This window comes from Amblyomma mixtum, chromosome 10 (genome assembly GCF_055824585.1).
Source record: "Amblyomma mixtum isolate Tamu chromosome 10, ASM5582458v1, whole genome shotgun sequence".
Taxonomy (NCBI): domain Eukaryota; kingdom Metazoa; phylum Arthropoda; class Arachnida; order Ixodida; family Ixodidae; genus Amblyomma; species Amblyomma mixtum.
This window is the reverse complement of record NC_143021.1, coordinates 160,071,573-160,088,619: the sequence shown is the minus strand read 5'-3', so window position 1 is coordinate 160,088,619 and position 17,047 is coordinate 160,071,573. Positions and strand designations below refer to the sequence as shown.

Here is a 17,047-nt window from a genome sequence, read left to right as displayed (position 1 = left end):
TCGCAGGCCTCGATTCTGGATGAAAGTAATTAAGTTATTATATTTTCGCGCCCCTGCTGCATAGTTCACACAATATGCACACAATCTTGTGCATTGAAAAAGTAATTCTTGTATCAACTGCCAGTCCCAAATTTAGCATTTAAGTGTATACGCCATGAGCGCTGCTTGTAGGGGCGCCACTGAAATCCCTCTAGCGGCCGGTCCTGAAAACAGCGGCAGGGTCTGCTGGCCGCGTTCCCCGCGTTGGTACGCTTTGGTACGCGCTTGCCGACCACGCTGCCTGCTTGTCGTGGCCACATTGGCTCAAGTTAGGGGCTGAGATTTCCTCTTCGTGTTCTTCATCGTGGGCGCCCTTTGCAGTCTGCGCCACTGATCTCATGACCTCCTGAGTGACTACTTGACTTAAACTAACCTAATTATCTAGGGAATAAAAGAGACCCTCGAGGAAAGCGAACCAACACTGAAGGAAGAAGTTGTTTGCGGTGTCTTGAACGACAAACTGGATGCTGATATGAAGTGTATTCACATACTTGGCAGGAAGCATGAAGGGAAGATGAGACCGGTGACTGTGCGTTTTGGGGAATTTAACGAAAAAATAGAGATACTGCGCAACGCAACAAACCCCAGTAGCACAAACGGGGCTCGGAATTTCGGGCCCTCATGGGCCCGACACGGGCAGCCCATGGGGGCCCGATGTGGGATATGTGCGGGATTTGCAACTCGGCATCGTGCGGGACCCACAGGGGCAGCCCAGTGGGCTTGCTACATAGGACCATCAGGGGACCCGGTCCTATGGTCTGCATGCATAAAAACGATAAAGGGGCTTTCCTCGGTCCTTTGTGGGACCCATAGGGGCAGTAACGGGCTTCTCAGAGGGGACCTCCAGGGGGGCTTAGGCGGCAGTGCAGCGGGGACCCACACGGGCTAGCCCAAGTCCGGCCCACATGGGCTAACCCATGCTCGGCCGACATGGGCTAGCCCAAGTCAGGCCCACGTGGCTAGCCCAAGTTCGGCCCGCAGGCAAACACACATAGACCAAGAAAAAGACAGGACACACACCAGCGCTGAATTCAGCGCTGGTGTGTGTGTCCTCTCTCTTTCTCGGTCTTGGTGTGTTCGCGCTGTTGAGCCACCATTATGAATATACGCTGAATATAGCCAGACAAATATTAATATGCAAATTACGCGTCAGAAATTGGACGGAATGAAAAGGGGTGTTATGTTGCTTCAGTGTACTGGAACAAATGGTGTGTATGTGTAGAAGTGGCGTAGTATGCCGTGCTCTGTAAGCTAGATAAGGATTGATGATAGGTATTCGATAATTGGGATTGTAATCGACGATCGTTATCGGTAAAGTGATTGTGGATTGGTAATCGCTAAGAAATAAGAAAAGGAAAACAAGAGGGAAAGAAGCTACCGCGAATCTCACGCAGCGGAAGGTGTCGTCACATTACTTAAAAAGAGATAATGCGTGCAAAAGAAGACAGGACGAAAGAGAAGGCACGGACAAGCCAGGCGTCTCATGACGCCTGGCCCTGAGGATTGGCAATGCTCAGTATTGTGAATGCACCTCACGCCTTTCGTATTTGAATCAATATTGTGTTTAAAATGTGTGTCGTAACATTGTTGGTGTGAAAATAGGTTGCACGGACGATTCCAATGCTTGGTTGGTCATCCTCCTTTATTTACGGCACATTCCGCAGCATCGATGCGATGTGTGATGTTTGTTCAGGGCCTTGAGCCGCCCCCCCTCAGGACGCTCGTCGCTGATTGCGGTCGCACGTATGCACCATATGCCTGTGTAAAGAAAGAATACACACCACAAAACTAATTTTAGTCTTGTTACCATGAAGGACAAGAAATTTCGGTATGTAACTGAGAGAAAATGTTTCGGTGTTTTGCCTCCCTACGCTGTGCAGTCTACAATTGGCTGGTTCAAAAAAGACATGAGCAACTAGAAAGCTTCTGTTGACGCCGAACATACAACTGAGACGGCGGCAGTACTCAGACAACAGAGTGATTTCAAATGCGTACTTACGTCCTAGCAGCACGACGTCGCCGTCATAAAATCCGCCTTCCCCGCCGTGGCCTCCACCGCTCAAATGTCAGTAAATGTTACTGTTCACCCCGCACGTCTTTCGGACCGAAGTTATTCAACACTGAAACAAGGACGACAGGGTTCCACCATACTTGCACTGGACGTACACATGGAAGGCTATGTCATCTTCGATCGTGGATTGAAAGCAACACAAGGAAAGGCACAAAAAACTGTATAACACAAATTCAACGAGGACTAGCGAGTGCCAGCATGTTTTCGCAGCTGCCTTCATCCCTTGACACTCAACCCAAGCGCAGGAAAAATAAAACCTGTTCCAAACAAAAGCAGGAAACGCGGGGGAGGACTTCTGCATACCGTCACCGCGCAGCGACCGGACAGAGTAAACAAGTAGTATCGGAGCCCCCTCTCCACTTCATGGAGAGTCGCGGGGAGTGCGGTCGGGAGGGCGGCTTAAAATGTTCGGTAGTGGGCTGTAGAGTGAGTGCCTCCGCGCCATTTCGGGGAAGGGGCTGGGAGGGACAGGACCGACACAGAGGAGTTCTCGGGGAAGGAACAAAGGCAGACAGAAAAACCAGGGTTGAGCAGGTTTTTTTTTTTTTGATAGAGGACCCAGGGAAAGCAGTGAAGGCGGTGGTGAGAGGAAAGAAAAAACACTTGAAAAAAAAAAGTTTGCGCAGACAGGTTACTCGTGTGACGTTTCTACAGGAGTTTGTTTTTATTTTGTCCTCTCTAGCAATGCACCGTTTCGCTAGCCCGAATTGTCGCCCTTTAGGGAACACCCCAAGCTGCCGGCTCCGTTGAGTTAACCTTTTCTTGTTCGTCGATAGAAATGTTCTCGTAGATTTGGGAATAGTATTTCTTCCTGATAGGGTGAAGGGTGGGGCCGCTCGCGATGGCGCTCGGCCAAGTTGCGTTATCAATGTGCGATCACTTGACGAAGAAGACGCGCAAAGAATGCCTGCACAAAAACCAAGAATTTTGTGTCTTGATCGATACATCACTACAGACTGCTGCTAGCGGACATTAAGAAAGCTGCTGCAATGAACGCGACAGTAAAAAACCTTTTGCAGCCTCTGGCGCAGTCGCCGGAGGCTCGCTATGTTCATCAACCAGTCATGAATTCCATGCGCCACATGTTGCATGGAGACGACGAAAGCGCTTGCAGTGCTGGCGTAATTTAAGTGCATTGAAACAAGCAAGAAACATTATCCTGGCAGCTTTCTCCGCGGCGACCGTAGCACACCAGAAAAAAATACAATGCGATAAACGCAAAACAAGCACCAACAAATCTCAGAAGCGGGTTCTTTTGTTATTACGACGTCCAGAGCAGCTCTTCGTCAGAGTGAAACGTGCAAGGCCTTGCTATTTTACCTCTGATGTAGGATATGCAGGCAGACTAAATGCGAGAATGTCAACTCTTCCCGTGTACAACTAGTGTAGGTGGGACTGTCGATAGGTCTTGCCCGGCAACTCGCTAATGGCGCATGATGTTTCTGTACTGTGAAGCCCACAGTAATCTGCGCAGGATTTACGAAGGCTGCTGGCGGATATATACTAGCCGTTTGCCCGCACACACTGTATGTTTTGCTACTGCGCAGCTCACGCTTAGGCCTTTTCCACTAGATATGTACGATACAGGCGGGGAAGATGTTGGAATCGCAATTGTGTCCATGCCTAGCCCATATATTTTCTATGCAGGACAAATTTAGGCTACAGGCGGGAATACTGGTGTTAGCCCACACACAGCCCAATCGGCTCCATTAGGGCGCTGCACGGGCAGCCCCTGTTGGGTGTGCCCGCACTTCACCATCATGTAGCCCCATCTTTTATGCACACGAACTGCACGCAGCCCATTCTTACCCCTTACATACCCGATTTCGAATACACGGTGAAGACGTCGGATTGGCAAATGTGCCCATGCCCAGCCCACGCGGGACCTTCGCCGGTGTTGCTAAGACAGGCCAAACTGCATGCCTGAAACGCTTCGCCACTGTGAAGCGCCCCTGTATTTCCTACGTGGGACCCATGTCGGCTGAAGGCGGGAATACTAGCTCTTTGCCCACACAAAAACACTGCGGCTCCCTCATGGTGGTGTACGGGCAGCCCCTTTTGGGGTTGCCCGCGCTTTACCATAATAGAGCCCGCATCCTAGCCCGCGTGTATCTGCGGTGGAACCTAGGTGGGTTGCCCAGTCTCTTTAAGCCCATGCCTAGACTACGAGGGTCCCATTCGGGCACGCAGTGGGCAGCCCCAGCGTTTTGTGCCAGCACTGCACCCACGGGGGACCCATGTGGGTTTATTGCGGGCAGCCACCAGCCCTCATTGCCCATGTCGAACCCGCATGGGCCCGCCACCTTGTGCTACTGGGGAAAGCTTAAAGGCACCGACTTTGCACTTCGCGAAGATTTTTCTGCTGCCGTACGCAGTAAACGGCAGAAACTATGGAAAAGTGCTGCGGATAACAAGAAGAATGCCCAGAAAGTGGTGTTAGTGATTGACAAGCTAAATATTGATGTAGTCACGTACGCATTCCGGGATGGTTCGACGAACACACGCTGTCAGCTGCGCGACGAGGCTGCTGAGCGAGAGAAAGCGGACCGCGAAGCGCCGAATGTATGACACGGGCCCGTGAGGGCCATCAACATCGCAGATGCATTCGAACTTTTTTCACGAAATCTGATGCGTCCCACATGGCCAAAAGATTTGCTTCCGAAGAAACGTATCGGCTTTGGAGTTTGCCGACACATCAGTACCAATTTCTTCACTCAATCGACCCACATCTTAGACCAGGACTCAGACCCAGAATTCCTCGCCATCTGGAAACACTTTATCACCGACGTCGTCTGAATGCTGCATATACAAACGGCTTGCGATACTGTTTTGGAGAAATTAACAGTCCGCATTGTGACAACTGTGCCTCGATAGAAACTGTGGAACATATCCTGCTTGAGTGCCCTGCGTATGCTAACGAGCGTGCGTACTATGAACATTGTATGCAGAAGCTCTGCCCAGTGCCCCTAACAATGGACAACAAAGTTTTAGGTCCCTTAGCCTGCCTTATGCAACAGAGACTTGCAATGAACTTTCTATTTACACACTTAAAAGACATTTGACATCTGGATAAGCTCTAAATTCACTTGCACGTTACCTTTGTACATTCTTCATGCAGTGAACTTCGTCAGCCCATTTGTCGGACTACGCACTCCATAATTCCATAGGTTACATCAATACTCGCCGTTGCATCCTTAGTACCCATTTCATGGCTACATTTTATCTTCGTTTTTTTTAGCCTTTTCAACACTGCTCTCCTTCTTTCTTTATCTCCCAAATTCCTCTCCCTACGCAGAGTAGCATGCCAGCGATTTTTAAACGCCGGCTAAATTCTCTGTATTTCATTAAAGAATTTCTCTCTCTCTCTCTCAGGCGCGTTGATAAGCTGTCCCTTCTGAACATTAATGCACGAAGCCTGGTAAGTAAGTAGACGTCATTTGAACACGTTTTACTTGATCACCAACCAGATGTAGTAGTTGTGACAGAAACATGGCTACATGCCGCCATATTTAATTGCGAATTAAGCCCACCTGAGTACAATCTGGTTAAGAACGACCGATATGGTCGAGTTGGATGGTGCAGCAATTTTTCAAGATAATAAAATAAAATGTCAACACTTCAAGGTCCAGATGCCTTAGAATCGGTATGATGCAAGATTTTTCTTGACATGCAAGAAATTATAGGACCAGTGTATCGTCCTCCAGGAAGTTAGGCAAATTATATCCAACAGTTAAACAATTTTCTTCATGACTTGCGTGTAGAAATTAAAAATCTTATTATGGCAGGTGATTTCAGCATCCACGAGTTGAATGGCATAAAATGGGGCCCGGAGCACGTGAAACTGAGGTATTACTGGCAACATGGATCTAAGTTTCTCTCACGTTTTCAAACATATATTTCATGACTACACAGGAATACGAGGCAACAGCAGCTCAGTACTTGGCCTCATATTTGTCAGCAAAAGCGTCGGATCCCGACTCACCACTGTGGAAGTACTGCTAGGCATTTCCGACCATTCTATCGTTAGTATGACTTTGATCTTATTATTTCAAAGAGACGCAAAGACTGTCTCAACATATCGTAACTTGACTATGGCTGACGATAAGGCTAATGTTGATGAGTTAGACCTGCAATACAGTGACTTTGTGACACTAAGATTATCGTCGTCATCATCAGCATGACTATGTCCACTGCAAGGCAAAGGCCTCTCCCATGTCTCTCTAATTAATCCTGTCCTTCGCCAGTTGCGGCCGCCTTATTCAAGCAAATTTCTTAATCTCATCCGCCCACCTAACTTTCTGCCGCCCCCTGCTACGCTTGCCTTCTCTTGGAATCCACTCCGCTACCCTTAAGGACCAGCGGTTATCTTGCCTTCGAATTACATGCCCTGCCCAAGCCCACTTCTTTTTGATTCCAACTTGGATGCCAATAATCCGCTTGAAAGCACAAGCTGATGGGCGAGTTGGTTATTCATTCTTTGATTTGAAGCAGTGCAAGGCCAAAAGTCAAAGAAGAGAGCAGAGAAAGAAACGGACGACACAGCGCTGAACTAACAACTGACATTTATTTGGCATGCTGCACGTATAAATACATTCAGGCACCAAAAAGAAAACAAAGCAAAGAACTCATTCATGCACTGGGATTCTGCACGTCAACACAAGCTAAGATGTGCGATTCAGGAAGCGAAGTTCTTTTTTGAGATAAAGACACTGATGGAGCGCTTACACATGTGTCACCATACGTCTTGATGTTCGAAGCCTCGATTATTTCACGGCACAGCTTATCTCTGTTCCTATCCACAACTCTGCAAGATTCAAACTGTGGGGTGCACAAGTAAGCTAAACTGGGCTAGTCGGAGCAATTGCATCTTCGGGGTGCACTCGCACTCACGGCAGTGCATGCTCAGGTTACGGGACTCTTTATTATCAACATTGTTGCGGTGCTGCCTAAGCCTATCATTTAAGCACTGTCCTGTCTGACCAATATAAAACCTATTACAAGTGAGAGGAATAGAATACATAATTTGAAATTTTAATAATTTGAAAAGTGTTGGAAAAAGAGTCGGAGTGGATGTTGTTTTTTCTGCCCCCAGTAAGTTATCAAGCTTGTGCATGCGTGTCAACAATCCAGGTAAAACTATCCCCGTTTGCCCGAAGAATCATGAGTGCAAATTCGTGAAGTGTCAAAAAAATGTCGTGTATTCTATTCATCTCACTTGTAATAGGTTTTATATTGGTCAGACAGGACAGTGCTTAAATGATAGGCTTAGGCAGCACCGCAACAATGTTGATAATAAAGAGTCCCGTAACCTCAGCATGCACTGCCGTGAGTGCGAGTGCACCCCACAGTTTGAATCTTGCAGAGTTGTGGATAGGAACAGAGATAAGCTGTGCCGTGAAATAATCGAGGCTTCGAACATCAAGACGTATGGTGACACATGTGTAAGCGCTCCATCAGTGTCTTTATCTCAAAAAGAACTTCGCTTCCTGAATCGCACATCTTAGCTTGTGTTGACGTGCAGAATCCCAGCGCATGAATGAGCTCTTTGCTTTGTTTTCTTTTTGGTGCCTGAATGTATTCATACGTGCAGCGTGCCAAATAAATGTCAGTTGTTAGTTCAGCGCTGTGTCGTCCGTTTCTTTCTCTGCTCTCTTCTTTGGCTTTTGGCCTTGCGCTGCTTCAAATCAAACAATAATCCGCGTTTGTTCTCTCACCCACTCCGCCCGGTTGTGGTCTTTTAACGTTACACCTATCATTTTTCTTTCCATAGCTTGCTGCGTTGTCCTTAACTTAAGCTTAACCCTCTTTGTTAGCCTCCAAGTTTCTGCCCCACAGGTGAGTACCGGTAGGATACAGCTGTTGTATACTTTTCTCTTGAGGGATATTGGAAGAATATGTCGGTAACTATTAATGAGCTTTGGCTGAAATTTAAAACTATGGTTGAGAAATGTATAATTCAGTATGTGCCACTAAAGACTAAAAAAGGACGAACGAACAACCCTTGGATCAGAGGAATATCATTAACACAAAGCGGAAACTTGGACGACGCAGGAAAGCTTTGCGTAGCAGGCACACCCTCGCCTTGCCTCGTTAAATGCTATTGCCTTTTTAAGCGACCAACTGAAGCTCCTTGTAAATAACGCAAAACACAAATATTATGATGTTACTTTGCAGAAGTACATACGTGAATCACCAAAAAAAATTTGAAGACAGCTGCTCGTTCTAAGAAGTTAGTTACCGAAATTACATCAGGTAACACTACACTTACAAGCAAACAAGAAATAGCGAATCGTTTCGACCAGTACTCCTCCAGTGTTTTTACCACATAATGATCGGGTAGTAGGTCATCAGCTGAGCATCCCGCACTTACCACTTGGCGAAATTGATGTGACGACTGAGATAATTTTGATTCAGCTGCTTAATCTGAAAGGAACGAAGTCTCCGGGCCCTGATGAAATTCCCAATGCTTCTCTTAAATGATAGGCTGAATGGTCAGCTAAATACCTGTTACTGATACTCCAGACGTCACTAATTTCGGGCACACTCCCCACAGGCTGAGGAGTAAGTAAAATATCCACCGTATTAAGAAGTGGTGATGCATGGTGCGTGTCAAACTACCTACCAGTTGCGCTCACGTTCAGTGCTTGTAAAGTCTTAGAGCACATTGTTTCCAAACATGTTCGTAAACATCTAGAGAATTGTTTCCAAACATGTTCGTAAACATCTAGAGATAAACCATTTCGTCAGCAATTGCCAGCACGCTTTTCGTTTGGGATTCTCAACCGTCACGAAACGAATTGAAACAGTACACGATATATGTGAGGCACTTGATGTGTTAGGTTTGAATAATTGGGGAGATGTAAATACGTTCTCCGCGCTTAACCGCAGCTGACACAGTTCAAAACCGCGTGGACCCCACCCCGTGGTCACGTACGCTACCGAGCGCACGCCGACCACGGCGGGCCTTGCTCTCAGGGAAACAAAGGAACGACACACTGGCTGACACATACAAGGCATTTATTGCTGCCACAACAATAACGCCAGCTAGCAACAAAATACGCTGAGGAATAGAGGACGTCCGATTCACCAGCACGGTAACGAGCGAATGTTCGCCTACTGTAGGGCAGAGGGAAACTCCGAGGCCAGACAGGACAAGATGCGGGGGAACGTTCCTCCCCACGGCGGTTCGCGCCAGCCGGCGAAGAGCGGAGCCTCGCGCCGAACGTCAGCACGCTTTCCCGGCTCCTAGCAAACAGACCCGTCCCTCCAGCGCACGCGCGCAGCAAACCCGCCATCCGAGGCGCTCGTGTCGCTGCGGCGCAAGCACCCTCCCCTGTTAGTTAAAGTAACAAAAACTAAGGAGAGTACATTGCGGGAAAACGGACCACCGGGGACGAGTTGAGGGTGCATTGCGGGGAAATGAACCGCAGGGGACGAGTAAGCGGTCCCCACAGATCATCATCATCATCAGCCTGACTACGCCCACTGCAGGGCCTCTCCCATGTCTCTCCAATTAACTATGGCAGCTGTGCAATCGTTATAAACATCATCCAATGTTTCCGCATAACACTCTTTTACACCCTGATTCCGCAATGCCTCCATGACTGCTGATGTTTCTACTGAGACGAAGAGAGCAGAACTCAAATAGATATAACATTTCTTGATTTTAAAAGGCATTTGATTCTGTTATTCACAAAAAACTGGCATGGAAACTGAGAACTGTATTAGGGAATAATAGTGTTGTCCAATAGATAGAAGCTTTTAATAAAGGCAGACACCAATTTGTCAGTATCGGGGGATGGGATGCAGGTCGGATACATGCAGCGCGCGCCCTCGTGTGCCGCAGGGCTCCGTCCTCCGGCCCTTGCTGTTCTTGGTGTGTGTAAACGGCCTGATTGAAACATCTTCTGTGAAGGCAGAACTCTTTCCAGACGACTTCACTATTTACACTGAAGTGAAATCAGTAGGTGTTCAAATTAAGCCAAACGAACAATTAAACAGAACAAGCGACTGGTGTAACGACCGGAAAATATCTCTCAACTTGAAGAAAACAGCATTTATGACAATTTCCTATCAACGTGTACTCCTGCAATATACCTACCCATTGCAGAACAATGCTCTATCGAAGGTCACAGAATACAATGACATAGGTATAACAATTGATTGAAAACTTGTTTGGACCACGCTCATAGACAACATAATAGCGAAAGCAAATAAAAAAATTAGGATAGCTAGGACGCTTGCTCAGACTTGCCACACCTGAGACAAAACTAATAGTTTCCAAGTATCGGAGGCAGGAGGCAGTGATGGCAGTCCAGCGGTAAGTAGGACACCAACAAGACTTGGAAACGAAGCTCTTTATTTGGGCTGGCGTGCGTCCGCAGAAGATTTGAATTAGTGCACTGCACGGGCTCGGGCCAGTCCGAAAGCCCGGGCCGGGCCGCGACATGGTTTATTTTGCCGGGCCTGGGCCTGAAGTCGCGGGCCCGGGCCGGGCTCGGGCTTAAAGCTGCGCACCCGAGACGGGCTTGGGTCTGTACAGAAACGGCTGGTGTCCGACTTTTCATTCACTATTGCCCAGTGAAGTGCACAACTGCGGAATTGAAACAGCGACACGAATGAGCTATGATTTCTAGTACGCACTGAGAAAAAAAATAACTTTTTTTCATTGACTTATTTATTTCCTTATTTCCACGCCGCGGTGCAGTAAGAGTAAAATTCAACCGGCCTTAATTAGACCATTGATCGTTCGTCATCCCAAAACATACCTATACACTACTAGAAATGCATACAGGAAGAACTTATGAGTTTAGGACGCTTATAGTCTTCAAGCACATACCGTGAAATACTCAAGCCTTTTAGCTTTTCGTTTCTGCTGAAAGGCGACGACTTCGGCTATGAGCTCAACCTGTGAAATCGCGTTCACTAAAAAAATGTCATCCTGCTGCTTACTAGGCAGCTTTAACGTTTATACTTCTCGGGCGGCAGAATATCACTGATTACAATCATGGGGGAACACATTGTAGACTATTACGCGTGTATGCAGCCCTTTTTATTTAGCTCTCGGAACTTCTGAGTTTATCTTTGCCCACACCTACATGAGATCACTCTCCAAAAGACGGGCCCGGCGAGCACTACTCCTCATCACTTCCTTCTGGGTTAAAAAGAACCAACTTTCTGGAAGCCAAACTGCGGTTTCAGAACCTTTGTCGACCAGTTCCTTATCGGTGTAGTAGCAGTCTACTTGCTCAGAGTGAGCAGTATACCTCAAGCGTTACTGTGAAACGGGCAAGGCCAGGCCCGGGCTGGGCTTCACTCAGGGATTCACGGGCCGGGTCGGGCTCGCTAGAGCGATAACTTAGCGGGCCCGGGCCGGGCCCGGGCTTGAAGCCGCTGGTCTGGGTTGGGCTCGGGCTTAAGGTCTCGGGCCCGGGCCGGGCTCGGGCCTGATTGAGGCCCGTGCAGTGTTCTAATTTGAATCACTCGGCGGCGGCGTAAGCAACAAACGTGGTCGTCAGTCGTCGAACTACGAATGCCCGCCGTTCGCAGCATCGCTCAATTTAAACCCGGCAAGGAAACTTCCAAATATCACGTCAAGATCATCTACAGTAACCTGGAAACACGTAGATCCAGCTCTTGATGGCTGTGATCAATCGAGATTAATCCGGTCGCTTCTCGCGTCACGAACAAAAATGAAAACACCCCTTTCCTGCGGTCTTGCACGAACGAACGGACACTACGATGATAAGTGGCATTACCCCCCTCCCAAAGAAGCATCGTCTCGATGCTTTATAATGAAAATAAAAGCGGATAATGAAAACTTTGCGTCCTTTAGCATTCATAATAGGGTTCAAGGCGTACGAAATTTGCATCTTCCGGGCGTGTGCGTCGTCGCTGAGATGCTGTCGTGCCGTCGGGGATGACTTCATAGTCTATGTCACCGATGCGGCGGAGAACCCTATACGGGCCAAAGTAGCGTCGCAGCAACTTTTCACTCAATCTATGGCGGCGAATTGGTGTCCATATCCAAACACGATCACCTGGCTTGTAATGCGTGTCTCGTCGGCGCAGATTGTAGCGTCAAGTGTCGGTGTGCTGCTGGTCTTTTATGCGAAGCCGTGCAAGTCTTCGGGCTTCGTCGTCGCGATGAAGGTAGGCGGCGACGTCGAGGTTGTCTTCATCTGAAACGTGCGGGAGAATTTCGTCGAGGGTTGTCGTGGGCTTCCTGCCGTAAACAAGCTGGAATGGGGTAGACCTAGTTGTCTCCTGGACGGCAGTGTTATAGGCGAAGATCACGTAGGGCAGACTGGCGTCCCACGTCTTGTGTTCGGCGTCGATGTACATGGAGAGCATGTCTGCGATGGTTTTGTTCAACCGCTCTGTGAGTCCGTTGGTTTGCGGATAATACGCAGTTGTCCTCCGATGGCTTGTCTGACTGTAAGATGGTTTGCGTCAGGTCCGCTGTAAACGCCGTTCCTCTGTTGTGATTAGCACTTCGGGGGCGCCGTGTCGCAGGAGAATTTGTTCGACGAAAAATTTTGCTACTTCTGTTGCGGTACCACTAGGCAACGCTTTTGCTTCGGCGTAGCGGGTCATGTAGTCGGTACCCAGGATGATCCACTTGTTACCTGATAATGAAGTTGGAAAGGGGCCGAGGAGGTCCATCCCCATTTGCTGAAAGGGCTTAGTTGGAGGTAGTATGGGGTTCAGGAGTCCGGCTGGTCTAGTCGGAGGCGTTTTGTGTCGCTGACCCTAACGGAATGTTTTCAAGTAATGGGAAACGTCGGCAGCTAGCCACGGCCAATAGTACTTCTCCTGGATGCCGTGCAACGTGCGAGCGATCCCGAGATGCCCTGCGGTCGGTTCATCATGGCATGCCTGCATAATTTCTTGCCTCAGATTTTTGCGCACGACAAGACGATCCACAGTCCTGTTGGGCGAGAAGTTCTTTTTTAGGAGGAGATTATTGTGAAAGACGAAGGACTACAGTTGGCGCTTGAACCCTCAGGGAGGCGATGCGGTCTTACCTTTCAGATAATCAACTAGGCTTTTCCACTCAGGATCCAAGCGCTGCTGCTGCGCGAAACAGCTGCCGCTTACCGGTCCTAAGAAAACGTCGTCGCCTTCCTCTTGGGGTGCTGCGTCTACGGGAGCTCGCGACAATCAGTCTGCGTCGGAATGCTTGCGGCCAGATTTGTAGATTACAGCTATGTCGAATTCCTGAAGACGCAGGCTCCAACGAGCAAGGCGGCCGGATGGATGTTCAATTCGGCTAGCCATCACAGAGCATGGTGATCGCTCACAACCTTGATTGGTCGTCTGTATAGGCAGGGGCGAAATTTCGACGTGGCCCCAATAATGGCGAGACATTCTTTCTCCGTCGTCGAATAGTTGGCTCCGGCTTTCGACAGGAAACGCCTAGCGTACGCGATAACTTTCTCCTGTCTACCATTTTTCTGAACGAGGACCACTCCTAAGCCCACAGCTTGCATCGATATGAATTTCGGTTTCAGTGTTTTCATCAAAGTGCCCGAGCACAGGAGGGGACTGTAAGCGGCGCTTTAGCTCTTTGAAAGCTTCCACTTGCGGAGTTTCCCATTTAAAAGGCACCTCAGCCTTGGTAAGTTGGGTCAAACGTTGAGCGATGCGCCAAAAGTTCTTGACTAATCGCCGGTAATAAGCGCACAATCCAAGGAATCTGCTTATAGCTTTTTTGTCATTAGGCTGTGGAAACTCTGCGATCGCAGCCGTATTCTGAGGGTCTGGGCGAACTCCATCCTTGCTTACGACGTGACCAAGGAACAGCAGCTCCTCGTAGGCGAAGTGGCACATGTCTGGTTTTAGCGTTAGTCCTGAAGACTTGATTGTTTCCAGCACTGTCCGAAGCCTTCTGAGGTGGTCTTCAAAGCTTGAGGAGAAGACAACAACGTCATCTAAGTAGACTAGACAAATTTGCCACTTCAAGCCTGCGAGCACCATATTCATTACTCGCTGGAACGTCACCACCGAGGCAGAGCAGAGGCCGAATGGCATCAGCTTGAACTCGAAGAGTCCGTCTGGCATGATGAACGCTGTCTTCTCACGATCTCTTTCGTCGACTTCAATTTGTCGGTAGCCGCTCTTCAGGTCCATCGATGAGAAGTACTTAGAGTTGCATAGCCGATCCAATGTGTCGTCGATGCGGAGGAGGGTGTAGAGATCCTTCTTCGTGATGCTGTTCAGGCGGCAGTAATCGACGCAAAAGCGAAGGGTGCCGTCGTTCTTTTTCACTAGGACGCCTGGTGCTGTCCAGGGGCTCCTCGATGACTGGATGATGTCGTCACGAAGCATTTCCTCAACTTGCTTGCGGATAGCTTGGCGTTCTAGCGGCTATACGCGGTAGGGGCTCTGTCGCAGTGGTCGGGCGTGTCCGTCTGTGACAATGCGGTGCTTGGCAAGTCCGGTTCGTCGCACATTCGATTCTGATGAGAAGCAGTCGCTGTACCTTTGAAGAAGGCTGCGTATTTGGTCTTGTCTGCTCCGGGTTAATGCTGGGTTGATATCAAACGTGGGTTGATGGCCTTGGTCAGATGGTTGTACGGGTTCGTCAGGTAGGGCAAATATGTCTCTGATGTCTGCCAGCCCGTCGAGAAAAGCAATTGTCATACCTTCGTTTAGATGCCGGTATTCTTTGGTGAAGTTGGTTAGCAGCACCTGGGCTTGGCCATTTCGGATTTGGGCGACTCCCCTTGCTACGCCCAGTCCTCGATCCAGGAGTAACTGGGTGTTCCCCTTGATGACGCCTTCGGTATTTTCGATGTCTCCAGTACCTATGCAGGCAAGGACACTTGATCGGGGTGGCATGCTCAGTGCTTCGTTGCGGACGTTTAGGGCAACGTGTTGAGTCGCGCTCGTCCCAACAGGTATGGCTTTTTCCGTGGAAAGCATGATCGACTTAGATCGAAGGTCGATGATCGCCCGACGTTCGTTCAGGAAGTCCATTCCCAAAATCACGTCGCGCGAGCATTGCTGCAGGATCAGGAAAGTTGTAGAATAGGTTCTCCCATTTACAGTAACTCTCGCGGTGCAGCGTCCTGACGGCGTAATAACGTTACCACCTGAGGTGCGGATCAGCGGGCCATCCCAAGTTGTTACTTCCCTGAGTCGGACAGCGAGTGGCCCACTCATGACGGAGTAGTCATCTCCGGTGTAGACCAAGGCAGTAACCGCGTGACCGTCGACCATAACTTCAAGGAAGCCGCCGCGGTGGCTTAGTGGTTATGGTGCTCGGCTGCTGACCCGCAAGACGCGGGTTCGATCCCGGCCGCGGCTGTTGAATTTCTTTGGAGGAGAAATTCTAGAGCCCCGTGTACTGTGCGATGTCAGTGCACGTTAAAGAACCCCAGGTGGTCGAAATTTCCGGAGCCCTCCACTACGGCGTCTCTCATAGCCTTAGTCGCTTTTGGACGTTAAACACCTTAAACCAAAGCAACCAAACCGTAACTTCAAGGTCACTTGTTCGCGTTTTCGTATTACACGTGGTCTTCGGTGTACGATCTCGGCGTCGTCGAGCAGTGAGGCTGCGGTGGGCGTACTCCGACGTTACTTCTCTGGGCGGTGGTAAAAGCTTCAAATCTAGCCGCGTCGCTGCGGCGTAAGTCATGGCTGGGGGCTGCAAAGGCTGCATGGGTGTCGGCGTCACACCCAAGGCCTGTTGAACCTCGTCCCGGATTGCGTCAGTGAGCGGTGTAACCTGCGGCTGCGTTCCTGTTGGCAGCAATCGTTAGAGCTCTTCTCGCACAACTTGACGTATAACCTCCCGCAGGTTGTCGTTGTTAGCGGTGTCCAGGCAGCTTTCTGAGAAAACACGCTGCTGGCGGTCGTACTGGCGGGCTCGGGTATCACGAATTTTTTCCATGGGGGCTGCCTCTTCTACGAATTCCGGGACGGTTTTCGGTGGGTTCCGTACGAGGCCGGCAAAGAGTTGTTCTTTAACTCCTCGCATAAGCAACTTCACCTTCTTTTCTTTCTTCATGCTTGCGTCGGCACGCCGGAAGAGACGCTTCATCTCCTCAGTGTAGACTACAACGGTCTCGTTTGGATGTTGTATGCGAGACTGTAGCAGCTGCTGGGCTCTCTCCTTTCGCACGACGTTCGTGAAGATCTTCAGAAGCTGCTCCTTGAAGGTTTCCCAGTTCGTGAGGCTAGCTTCCTCATTCTCAAACCAGATTCTTGCTGGTCCCTCCAAGGCGAAGAAGACGTACCTAAGTTTCTTAGCATCATCCCAGTTGTTGAAGACAGCCACACGGTTGAACTGCTCTAGCCATTCTTCGAGGACGGCGCCAGGCGAAGCGTCGAAGGTTGGTGGCACCCGGGCTGGTGAAGAATGATTGGAGTCATCGTTTGGGGCACGCTCATGCTGGGCGTTGCTACTGGCTTTCGCTTTCCGGTAGGGTCCGGCAGAATAACTCAGGTGCGTCTCCTAGAAGACGTCTGCTTGCGCGGTGTACTGGACTCAGGTCCTGCGGTAAATGACTTGTAGGGGGTGTCCGGAACATGGGAGGGCACCCAGCACCTCCACCAGATGTCACGTTGTAGTGACGGCAGTCCAGCGGTCAGTAAGACACCAACAAGACTTGGCCCTATTTGGCCCTATCCGGGCCCTATTTGGGCTTATAGTACTAATAAAAAAAACTTTAACAAATCTTCAGAATAGCTGGCAGAAAGCCAGCGCTACACTAAATTCACCTTAGAAGGTTAAGCATTGAACCAATTTTTGTGGCAAACAGAGAACTACGTTTTTATTTGGTGCACTTATAGAATAGGTAATACCATGCACAATAACGAACTATGGAATACAGACGCCTAGTGAGTGAGTGAAAAACATTTATTGCTCCAAAAATCAGGTTTTAGCGGTGGGCCGATGTCTTCATCTCTTCGGCCTCTTCACAAGGTCGG

The 17,047-nt window shown here is 49.2% G+C and overlaps 1 protein-coding gene across 17 annotated transcripts in view; it reads left to right on the top strand.

Annotated features, from left to right (window-relative positions):
- Positions 1 to 17,047, top strand: part of LOC149327517 (uncharacterized) — a 212,192-nt gene that overhangs the window by 29,813 nt on the left and 165,332 nt on the right. The gene's annotated exons all lie outside the window — the stretch shown is intronic.